The sequence below is a fragment of the Tarenaya hassleriana genome, unplaced genomic scaffold (assembly GCF_000463585.1).
Source record: "Tarenaya hassleriana unplaced genomic scaffold, ASM46358v1 Cleome27, whole genome shotgun sequence".
In the NCBI taxonomy this organism is placed as follows: Eukaryota; Viridiplantae; Streptophyta; class Magnoliopsida; order Brassicales; family Cleomaceae; genus Tarenaya; species Tarenaya hassleriana.
This window is the reverse complement of record NW_010965946.1, coordinates 1,291,991-1,304,701: the sequence shown is the minus strand read 5'-3', so window position 1 is coordinate 1,304,701 and position 12,711 is coordinate 1,291,991. Positions and strand designations below refer to the sequence as shown.

Here is a 12,711-nt window from a genome sequence, read left to right as displayed (position 1 = left end):
CGGAAGAGAGAGAGAGAGAGAAGTAGAGTACCTTGCGAGCTCTGTGCGGCAACTCTAGAGAGAGACAGAGATAGTTTGAGAGAGAGACAGAGAAAATGAAAAGTGAGTGATTTGAAAAGAGAGACAAAGCTGCGAATTTATAGGGAGAGAAAGGAGAAGGCGAAGAAGACGAGGAAGAAGTAGAAAATTCTTTTGATTTGGAGCTTTGGAGTTAATGAAAGCCGTTATAAACTCTCTCTCTCTCTCTCTCTCTCTCTCTCTCTCTCTCTCTCTGTCTCTCTGGCCGCCGACGAGACATATATAGAAGGGAGCGTTTTTATTTTTCTCGCAGATGATTGGTCCAGTCAGATTTTATAGTTTTGTTTCCACATTGGTTAAATGACACGTCTATCTTCTTCTTTTTTTTTTAATTTTTTATTCTAATTATAATTATTAAGATTAAGATGTACCTTTAAAACTTTATAAATAAATAGAAACTAAATCTATCTATATATATTAATAATTGTATTGGAAAGAATTTGGTGAAGCCACCTCATCAATCTACATCTATATATATATTAATAATTGTGTTTGTCTATATATATTAATAATTGTATTTGAAAGAATCTGGTGAAGCCACCTCATCGATCTACATCTATATATCTATATATAATTGTATTTGAAAGAATCTGGTGAAACCACCTCATCAATCTACATCTATTCTATATATATTTCTATAATTGTGTTTGAAAGAATCTGGTGAAGCCACCTCATCAATCTACATCTATATATATATCTATAATTGTGTTTGAAAGAATCTGGTGAAGCCACCTCATCAATCTACATAGCAGTTTTTTAAAATTTGATTGGTTCATAAGAATCCTCATGAGTTATATGAACATTCAATATATTGAATTTTTTTATTATATTTATATTCCAATTTTATTTATTATCTTGATGATTTTATCTTAATAAGAGCAATAAAATAATTGGTTTATAAACATCCTCATGATTATGTGAACATCCAGTATATTGAGTTTTTTTGTTGATTACATAATACATATATATTCCAGTTTTGTTCATTATCTTGATGATTTTATCTTAATAAAAATAAAAAAATAAAATAAATTGTTATAATTTAAAAACGTATTGTAATTAATAATTAACAATAATAATGTGGATATAAAAGTTTTGATGACTTTGTCGTAAGGAGTAAATGAAAAATTCAACTTCAAACCCATCATTTTAATTTATTACTATAGTAAATGATATTTAACTCAAAAATTAAAACATACAACGGAAGAATCTAAATCTTCTTATTTATTATCCACTAATAACAATGTTTATTATATTAGTATCTTTGGGAGATGTCGCTTTGTGGTCCAATGATTTGGGAAAGGTTGACTTTCCGAGGTAGGCTATTTTTTTAGTTGTCTTCGTTTCTATGCTCTCTTAGGTTTTTTTTGGGTGTGAATGCTTCTGTGATGGGGTTCATTGGGTTGTTCTCACATTTGATAACGTGGTCTTTTGAAATTGCTCAGGTGCAAAACATTTCTGCAAGCGTTTTGATGTTAGATGGAGCAAGAGGTTAGACAATACTTCTGTTTCTAGAAACATATTCTTGTAAATGCTTCTCGATATTGTTTCTGATTGCAATGTTCTTTTCCTATACTTGGCATTACAGATTCTAGAGAGCTCCTTCTTCTTCGTCGATGGCGGGTTCGCTGTATTGGAAACGTTTGGGCTCAAGATATGACCATAACTTTGAGCTTTGAAGTGATTTTGCTAGAGGCCCACTCAATCAGATGCTATAGAGAGTGTCAAGAAAATGAGATTTTCGTTTTTAAAAACAAAAATTAACACAACAAATCTATTTTTTACTGAGAATATGTAAGGGTTGAGTCGTCTTGTATTCACTGCATCGTTGTGCATATACCTATCCTTCATGAATCGGCCTCAAATGACCTAGGTATATCTCCGAACTTAAAAGGAATTTTAAAACATGGATATACAAATTCTTTTCTGAAGTTTAATCACTTTGTGATGAGGCGGATATATGTGTATATATATATATATATGTATATTGCAGGTAGTGCAGATTCTAAGAGGAGACAAGAGCAGTTTAGACGGGCTAAAAGAAAGACATAACTCCAAATTGTAGAGAATGTACTCGGAGGAAATCTTGGGCGTAGAAGAGTACAACACGAGGTATTTGAACGATCTCAAACGACATATGGAAATTGTTCTTGGAGTATCTAGCCACATACAAGCATAGTAGCTTCTTCCTCTTCAGCCATTTCAACAACGTTTACGCACATACGTATACCATATACATATATATATACACGTAAGTGTGATAAGTCCTTTAGGCCATTTGTGTGGAGGGCGACAAGGAAGACGAGGGCATAATCGAATGTTGCTAATCAGGAGAGAGAAAGCTATGCTTTAGAGCAACATAATATATATGGACGTGTTTTTCCCTTGATGTTTGTTATTAAAATATTTATTACATGAAAAAAGAAACGGGTCATGATAGTTTCGAATAACCCATGTATACAAATATTGCATAGAGTCAATGAAGAAGCGGGAGGATAAAATTCCATTGAAACAACAAAATCTGGCTGTGGAAACTAGAAAGACATGCCACTCGGAGAGGAAAAAAGGTATAGGCATCACATCAGATGGAAATGTTTTTACGTGCATAATCTTTCATGTACCTTGCAGCTAATATCAAACATATGTGAATTTGTGTGTGCATTTTCTATTAGATTTCTAACCACAAATTTTTTAATTGTAAATCATATATTTGTGTGAATTTTAGAAATTAATATTTCGTTTTCCATTTCATTGATTTTTTATACTTGGAATGTGTTACTAAGGGTCTGTACAATTTTGGTCTCACGCCTCATTTTGGAGATTTTTATTGCTAATGATTCATGATTCACGAGCTTGTTTACCCAAAATTTCCTTTAGTTTGAATTTTTCAGAAAGTATAGTGTCGCTTTTGATGGTGATGAGATGAATGTGAATTTTCCACCAAATATAGATTTTAAGATGAATGTCAGATAACGGTGATACACTTGGTGTATTAATCCCACATCATTTTTTGTGAAGCCCACTGAGTGGACGAGTTAAGTTCTTGCGGAACCACGAAGTTCGCATGATCGCTAAAATCGATATACGTTTTTTCGGATTAGCGTTGAGAAGCTTCGAGATCAATCTTCGTCCGTCCGAAAAAATCCACATTGGTGATTCGAATTTGGGAGTTGAAGATTTTTGTAATACTCCGATTCCCGAATGAATTATTTTAAATACTTTCGGGAATAAAGGAAAGGTAGAACAAGCCTAAAACCATAGAGAACCAATGTGAGTTACCTCTTTGTACTCATGTTCTCATCCTCTGACCATAATATCTCAACTGTTCGTTACTTGGGCTTGAAAGAAGGTGTTCCAATGAAGATCCAACAACAAACGGCACTCGATTTGGTTGAGAAACGAGGAAGATATGAACGAATAAAAATTGGGAAGAAACTGAAATCGCAAATCGCGAATTTTTATGAGGTACAGATGTTGCGAATCAATTTGCATCGTGTGAATATGGGGTTTCAATAATCTATGACTTGGATATGAAAGAGGACATCCCAATAAAGATTTAGAAACAAACGGTGCGCGATTTGGTTAAGAAACGAGTGAGAACGGAGCAATCGAAAACGGACTATGCGAGTCAGTCCGAACAAACCGGGAAGCCAGTCCGAACAAACCAGGAAGTCAGTCCGAAGGGACTAAGAAAGTCAGTCCGAACGGACTAGAAAGTCAGTCCGAACGGACTACTTAAGGTAGTCCGAACGGACTATGTAAACATATTGTCGGCAACTACTTTAGTGCGCGACTTTCTCGCACATGGGCGACCCATAACCCACTCAAAAGCCACCAACCCGACAAAGTGTGATCCTAGCTAGCCCCTAGGGTCAATAATTCGTCTTCTCTCTTCCCCTAGGCTCCATAATTGCCTCTCCAACTCTCTCACTCAGCCATTTTCGGATCCAGAAGCTGCAGAAGAGAAAGAAGAGAAAAGAGAGAGAGAGGGAGAGAAAGAAGAAGAGAGGAGAGAAGGAGAGCTTGAGAAAGTGTTGGGAAACATCCCTGGAGTGTCCAGGAAGAGATCTCAAGGTGGAGGAGCCCAGAAACATCACTCAATCTCAACCAAATCAGATTCAAATCGAATCTGATCCAAGAACAGGTGAGTGGCTTGAGTTGCATCTGTGTGAGCTCGTTTTCATTGATGTGATTGTGTTATCTCGATGATTTGCTGCTTGAATTAGATAGAGTACATTTTAATGAACACCTAGCAATAAACGGTACATCATTTGGTGAAGAAATGAGTGAGATATGAGTGAATGAAGATGGTAGAAAAGCTGAAAAACGCAGAACGTGAACCTGTCGACATACAAGTAATGCGAATCATTTCCCAGAACTCTACTGCAGTGTTTCAATTATTGGTTGAATGTAATTGAAATAGGACATTTCAATGAACATTTAGCAACAAACGGGACTTAATTCGGATAAGAAATGAGGGAGATATGAGCAATAGAAGTCGGACCAGAAATCTGTTTTCGCGAAGACGACGAACTGCAGAACGCAGTCCGAACGGACTGTAAACCCAGTCCGAACGGACTGACTGTCTCAGTCCGAACGGACTGATGGTTCCAGTCCGAACGGACTGATTTTCGGACCGAACGGTCCACTCGAGCTGTCCGAGACAGAACGGACGAACCGAAGGTCAACTTCAACCTGAACCGACCGGTCCGGAGTGTAGAACTAACTCTTCGGAGAATTTTCGAGTTATCACCCGCGGTGAGATGTGTGATTCAACGATGCGAGTGACTCGTTGCGTGATTATACTGGGTAGTTTGCATGGCGTTAATCGGTATCTCGGTCGGGACCGAATACCGCGATACGCGTGATTGTATTGGGAAGATATGCACGTTGATTGCCACGTTTGTAGCTCACTCGTGCGACGAGTGCAGCATGATTGTGTTTGTGATACAGTCGTGTGCGACACGACGACCAACGTCATGGACTTGACGGGCGTGCGAGACGCCCCTAGTCATGGACTTGACTAGGGCTATGGCAGAACCCTATGGTGGACTCCATACGGGTGTTGTGTTTATTGTGTCATGGACTTGACGGGCGTGTGAGACGCCCCTAGTCATGGACTTGACTAGGGTTATGGCTGGACCCTATGGTGGACTCCATACGGGTATGTTTGTATTTCCGTTGTGTCATGGACTTGACATCGGAGGTCACGCGAGTGACAGGCGCAGGAGACGCGCGTAGTCGCATGTGATGCGATGGCCAACGTCACGCGAGTGACGGGCGTGTGTGAGACGCTTCTAGTCATATCGATATGACTAGGACCTTTGGCTAACCCTATGATGTGATGTCATATGGGTATGATTGTGTTTGACATATTTGTGACTGATGTGATGTGATTATATATGTATATCATTGTTGTTGTTGGTTGTGAATTATCGAATTAACACCGTTCTCGCTGAGAACGGGTTTACCGGGTTCAACCCGGGCTACTCACTAAGCAGTTGTGCTTAGCCCTCGTGGTTTTATATTTTTCAGATCACGAGGATTACGCCTAGTGCATTGGACGACGACGACCTGAGAAATGCAACATCATGTACGGGTTTTGTATTTTGGACTACGGGAATTGTATTCCCATATTTTGTACGATGTGCGTTTACTATTCGGACATGTGTTGTTTTGCGATACTGATCGCGTGTATTGCCGCTGCGTATTATGGTTAAAAAGTTTTAAAATTCCCGTATTTTTGTTTGGTATTATTTTAGTCGGTTTTAGTCCATGTGGCGCATCCTGTTCACGGGAAGCGGTATACGGGTGTCACAACTTTTGGTATCAGAGCAACGTTCGTTCCATGGGAAAGAACGACTCATTACCTTAAGGTTTTACAATGAAAAATATTTTCGAAAACCATGTCCAATGAAAAATCGTTTCATGAAAAACCGTACAAGTGGTGCGAGCTGCAGTCGTCGAAGCCTTAGTGAGATTAACATGGCGCATTAGGAATGTCGCCATGACATGCTTAGCTGGAAAATAATAATTTCCAATAAAATTAAATTGAATGCTTAACCCAATGTATCGGAATCAAAGGGTTAATTTTGGAATCCTTAAGAGGTCATAGGATAATACCCGGAGGAACATGCACCAACACTACCAAGACAGGAGTTTAGGACAAAGGGAGCGTCACCTAACCTCTAAGTGGCATTGACAAATGACCCCTCCATACTAACCTAAAAGATCTAAGGTGATAAGGAACGACAACGATGGAATTCTGATCAAACCACCACCAGTAAGGAAACCAAAGGACCATCACGAATCGATATACTCTACCGAGGATTGATAGATTACTGGATCAACTACTAAGAACTCGGTAATTTTACAGATTGACTTACGGACTAGACGTCACCAGTCAAGGTGAAATGAGCACAAATGACAAAACATCTTTGACTCGAGACGATTATTATGAGTTCAAGTAGAGTCGTGGAGACTCACGAATACAACAATAATATTCATGCAAAAGGGTGAATCGTACTCTAACAGATTATCTGGATGAGTTCATCGTAAAAGAAATGATGACATATCAACCCAATAGGAAAAATACTTTTAGAGAGCACAATAATCCAAATGTACTCCAAAAGTATGGTTTGGACTCATGAAATCCAAGCGGATCTCTCTAAAGATCGAAAGTGATAGTGGATTAGAGGTCACCAATCTCTATGAGGAAACCCCAAAGCCTATTGAACTTAGGAATCGCAATGGTCACTGGTCCGCATAAGGATTCGCTTTGATCGATGAACCATATTTTAACGGGTTCCTCTAAGATGAGTTCATCGCCATAAATGATATTCTCATCAGATCAATGTACCGTGATGAACACCTACGGAGAACACCATGGAGGAAGAGAGAAGATCACCTGTGCGCAAGACACGCAGTTTGGATTCAGGGATTCCAAGTGGATCTCTTCAAAGACCGAAGCTATCATTGGGCAAAGGCCACCGAACTCAACGATGGAAGATCAAGATTCTACGACTCTCTAGCAATTATCTTTGAGTCGTAGGAAGGACTAATCGCAACAGACGACCTAAGACTAAGTCAAATGGAAAAAGTACAGTAAGCTTGAATGGATCACCGAGGCAAAAATAGTTTTGGACGACTATAACAAGGTTCAAGGTTAACACTAGTCCTAACAGTACCATGGCGAGGATAATGTAAGGTATTGTTATCGACACATCTGAACAAGACGAAGTTGCATATTAAAACAAGACGACATGTCATTGCTTATGCATCGAGGTAATTGAAAAGCATAAGGAGAATTATTCGAAATACGAAATGGAATTAATAACATTTCATAAAGCGTTGGAAGATCTGGAGGTCACACCTTTTTGGTGAAAGGGTTGACACTGATAATGACAGCTCGACCTATGCAATTCCCCAGAGAACTTGAGTTTCAGAAGATGGGGTTTACGAGAGATCATTACGGACTATAATTTAAGTATTAATTATCCTCAAGGAAAAGACAACAGAGTGTTGGACACACTAAGTTAGAAAATGGATTCTAATTAATTGGACGTGACATCGTCACATTGAAACGTCTCTGAATTGGGACATTGGTCCCTGGATCAAGAAGGACCCGTGATTGCTTACGCGGTAGTGAGACAACGTTGAGGAGTATGACGTTACAGGCTATCACATTGATGATAATGGAGCATTGCGGTTGGAAAACCAGTTGGGTGTGCTAGATGACCCCGAGTTGAGATAAGACATCTTAGCCAAGACACATAAAATAAGGCCAGTGATACCTCTGAAAGCTGAGTAAGATGTATCATGGACTACACTGATGGTATACATGTCCAAAGTATTAAAAGAGATGCCACTTATTTTGTGGCTAGATGCCCAACTTTCAACGGGTGAAGGCAAAATGACAAGATGTCGAGAGGTAAAATTGCAATCGTTGGAGGTACCACAGTGGAAATGAGATGTGAACGTCATTTCGGTAGTCGTGGACCGACTACCAAATCTGCTAATCTCATTCCCGCCTGTCAGGAGTATCTGATCGAACGGTGAGAAAATTTAGATTTATGAGATAATTCATCTACGTGGAGTTCCTAACGAGATCATATCGGGTAGGGGCGTCCGATTCTTATCATGCCAGATTCACATCGCGCAAGTGGAAGGCGATACATGGGGCAATGAGGACAAAGCTCAAGATGAGAAACACATATCATCCTCAGAAATACGGTCAATCGGAGTGAACAATACAGTCATTGGAAGGTATGCCTCGAGCGTGTATCCTAGAGTGGGAAACCCATGGGACCAATACAAGACATTGTATGAGTTTGCATACAATAACATTGATCACACAAGTGTCGAAGTCTCTCCATACTAGGCCGTATACGGAAGACTGTGCAAGATACCTTTATGTTGGGCAGAGATCGATGAGCGTTGAGAGTTTGGGCCGGAAAACATGGAAGAGACCATGGAGGTGATACAGAGGATTTGTGCTAATCTAGAGACGACACAAGGATCGGTAGAAGTCGTACGCCGATCAGCGGAGGCGAGGTTTCGCACTTGAGGTCGGGGATTATGCATTCCTCCGAGTACAGGAGATGCGGGGACGTGTAAGGTTTTTACAAAACCAGAAGTTAAATCTGCGATACATCGGACCCTACCATGCGATCGCGATAGTGGGCGCGTTTGCATACCGTCTTGGATTGCATCGGAGTTGGCAACCTCCATGACATATTCAATTTATCGATGTTGCAGAGGTACGTACTATACCCCTCTCACATACTACAACCCCAGGATTTGGAGTTCAGAGGTGGGGGGGGGAGCCGTTACGGATAGTGGACAGAAAGGTCAAACAGCTACGGACGAAGGAGGTGCCACTCGTAAAGGTTTTGTGGCGGAGCCAAGGGGTCTCAGACATGACCTCGGAACCCGAGACAGAGATGTGTAGTAGTTATCCTCACATGTTTACTTGAACGTTGTACAAACTCTCATGTACAACGTGAATTGTATCAAACTCCTATTTGATAGATAGAGATGGAGTATTGGATATTTTGGATATGATAATATGAAATGCGATGAAATTCTGAGGAAAAATTCTGCAATTATGAATTCGAAGACGAATTCTTTTTAAGGGGGGAGGATTTGTAATACCCCGATTCCCGAATGAATTATTTTAATTACTTTCGGGAATAAAGGAAAGGTAGAACAAGCCTAAAACCATAGAGAACCAATGTGAGTTACCTCTTTGTACTCCTGTTCTCATCCTCTGACCATAATATCTCAACTGTTCGTTACTTGGGCTTGAAAGAAGGTGTTCCAATGAAGATCCAATAACAAACGGCACTCGATTTGGTTGAGAAACGAGGAAGATATGAACGAATAAAAATTGGGAAGAAACTGAAATCGCAAATCGCGAATTTTTATGAGGTACAGATGTTGCGAATCAATTTGCATCGTGTGAATATGGGGTTTCAATAATCTATCACTTGGATATGAAAGAGGACATCCCAATAAAGATTTAGAAACAAACGGTGTGCGATTTGGTTAAGAAACGAGTGAGAACGGAGCAATCGAAAACGGACTATGCGAGTCAGTCCGAACAAACCGGGAAGCCAGTCCGAACAAACCAGGAAGTCAGTCCGAAGGGACTAAGAAAGTCAGTCCGAACGGACTAGAAAGTCAGTCCGAACGGACTACTTAAGGTAGTCCGAACGGACTATGTAAACATATTGTCGGCAACTACTTTAGTGCGCGACTTTCTCGCACATGGGCGACCCATAACCCACTCAAAAGCCACCAACCCGACAAAGTGTGATCCTAGCTAGCCCCTAGGGTCAATAATTCGTCTTCTCTCTTCCCCTAGGCTCCATAATTGCCTCTCCAACTCTCTCACTCAGCCATTTTCGGATCCAGAAGCTGCAGAAGAGAAAGAAGAGAAAAGAGAGAGAGAGGGAGAGAAAGAAGAAGAGAGGAGAGAAGGAGAGCTTGGGAAAGTGTTGGGAAACATCCCTGGAGTGTCCAGGAAGAGATCTCAAGGTGGAGGAGCCCAGAAACATCACTCAATCTCAACCAAATCAGATTCAAATCGAATTTGATCCAAGAACAGGTGAGTGGCTTGAGTTGCATCTGTGTGAGCTCGTTTTCATCGATGTGATTGTGTTATCTCGATGATTTGCTGCTTGAATTAGATAGAGTACATTTTAATGAACACCTAGCAACAAACGGTACATCATTTGATGAAGAAATGAGTGAGATATGAGTGAATGAAGATGGTAGAAAAGCTGAAAAACGCAGAACGTGAACCTGTCGACATACAAGTAATGCGAATCATTTCCCAGAACTCTACTGCAGTGTTTCAATTATTGTTGAATGTAATTGAAATAGGACATTTCAATGAACATTTAGCAACAAACGGGACTTAATTCGGATAAGAAATGAGGGAGATATGAGCAATAGAAGTCGGACCAGAAATCTGTTTTCGCGAAGACGACGAACTGCAGAACGCAGTCCGAACGGACTGTAAACCCAGTCCGAACGGACTGACTGTCTCAGTCCGAACGGACTGATGGTTCCAGTCCGAACGGACTGATTTTCGGACCGAACGGTCCACTCGAGCTGTCCGAGACAGAACGGACGAACCGAAGGTCAACTTCAACCTGAACCGACCGGTCCGGAGTGTAGAACTAACTCTTCGGAGAATTTTCGAGTTATCACCCGCGGTGAGATGTGTGATTCAACGATGCGAGTGACTCGTTGCGTGATTATACTGGGTAGTTTGCATGGCGTTAATCGGTATCTCGGTCGGGACCGAATACCGCGATACGCGTGATTGTATTGGGAAGATATGCACGTTGATTGCCACGTTTGTAGCTCACTCGTGCGACGAGTGCAGCATGATTGTGTTTGTGATACAGTCGTGTGCGACACGACGACCAACGTCATGGACTTGACGGGCGTGCGAGACGCCCCTAGTCATGGACTTGACTAGGGCTATGGCAGAACCCTATGGTGGACTCCATACGGGTGTTGTGTTTATTGTGTCATGGACTTGACGGGCGTGTGAGACGCCCCTAGTCATGGACTTGACTAGGGTTATGGCTGGACCCTATGGTGGACTCCATACGGGTATGTTTGTATTTCCGTTGTGTCATGGACTTGACATCGGAGGTCACGCGAGTGACAGGCGCAGGAGACGCGCGTAGTCGCATGTGATGCGATGGCCAACGTCACGCGAGTGACGGGCGTGTGTGAGACGCTTCTAGTCATATCGATATGACTAGGACCTTTGGCTAACCCTATGATGTGATGTCATATGGGTATGATTGTGTTTGACATATTTGTGACTGATGTGATGTGATTATATATGTATATCATTGTTGTTGTTGGTATTGAATTATCGAATTAACACCGTTCTCGCTGAGAACGGGTTTACCGGGTTCAACCCGGGCTACTCACTAAGCAGTTGTGCTTAGCCCTCGTGGTTTTATATTTTTCAGATCACGAGGATTACGCCTAGTGCATTGGACGACGACGACCTGAGAAATGCAGCATCATGTACGGGTTTTGTATTTTGGACTACGGGAATTGTATTCCCATATTTGTATGATGTGCGTTTACTAGGGCTGGGCATTTTTACCCGAGACCCGCGGGTTTTCGGGTACCCTGTCTCACGGGTACCCGGGATTCATTACTCGCGAGACAATGAGACAGAGACCGAGTTCCGTGAGACGAAAAACCCGAGTTTCGGGTTCGAGTTCGAGTTCGAGAATTTTGTGCCGGGTTATCTCACGGGTATCCGGCAAAAAAATAAAATTACAAAAATACCCTTAATATTTAATATATTTACAAAAACTACCCCTAACCCTAATTCACCCTAACTTTCTCTCTGACGAATCGTGGCCTGCCTCTGCGCCTCCTCTTCACTGTCTTCAGAACAGATCTCTTCGTTCTTCAGGACAACTCTCTCGCTCTCAGTCTCTCTCAGCTTCTACGTCGGTCGGCTCGGCTCTGCTCCGTCGTTTCTTCGTCTCCGTCGTTCGGCTCGCTTCTCCTCTGTCTCCGCCATCGTTCGCATCTCGGTCTCTCTCCGTCTGCTCGGTCTCTGTCGTTCGGCTCTACTCGGTCTCCGTCGTTCGGCTCTGCTCCGTCGTTTCTTCGTCTCCGTCATTCGGCTCGCTTCTCCTCTGTTTCCGCCATCGTTCGCCTCTTGGTCTCTCTCCGTCTGCTCGGTCTCTATCATCTGTAAGGCCTTTAATCTTGTGTTTATGTTTCTTGGTCTTGTTGTTGTTGTACTTATTACCCACCGACATGATTCCGGCGTTGTCGGTCCGTTCTGGCTCTCTAAGACCGGTCCTTAGGTTCCGGCTTTGTCGGTCCGTTCTGGTTCTCTAAGACCGATCCTTAGGGTTCTAGCTCTCTAAGACCAGAAATGCCACTCATACAAGAGAGGCAACTGTGGTTTTGCTGGGTCAGTAACCTGCAAATTTTGAGCTGTTTGATTAAGTCATCGTCTCATAAGCACATTATTTGTGGTTTTTTTTTTTGCAGATTATTTCTTCTTTGGCAGACAATTCAAACACAGAGGACAACGTTATGTTTGGATGTGTTTGGATTGGATATGTTTGGATGTGGTTG

At 41.6% G+C, this 12,711-nt stretch overlaps 1 protein-coding gene across 1 annotated transcript in view; it reads right to left on the bottom strand.

The window, feature by feature from the left end:
* LOC104817340 (jasmonic acid-amido synthetase JAR1-like) overlaps positions 1-239 on the bottom strand; it is a 3,087-nt gene extending 2,848 nt beyond the window's left edge. Inside the window, exon 1 of the mRNA XM_010546495.2 lies at positions 32-239. The gene's annotated coding sequence lies outside the window, so the exon portion shown is untranslated. The remainder of the gene's footprint in view (positions 1-31) is intronic.
* Between the last annotated feature and the right edge of the window lie 12,472 nt (positions 240-12,711).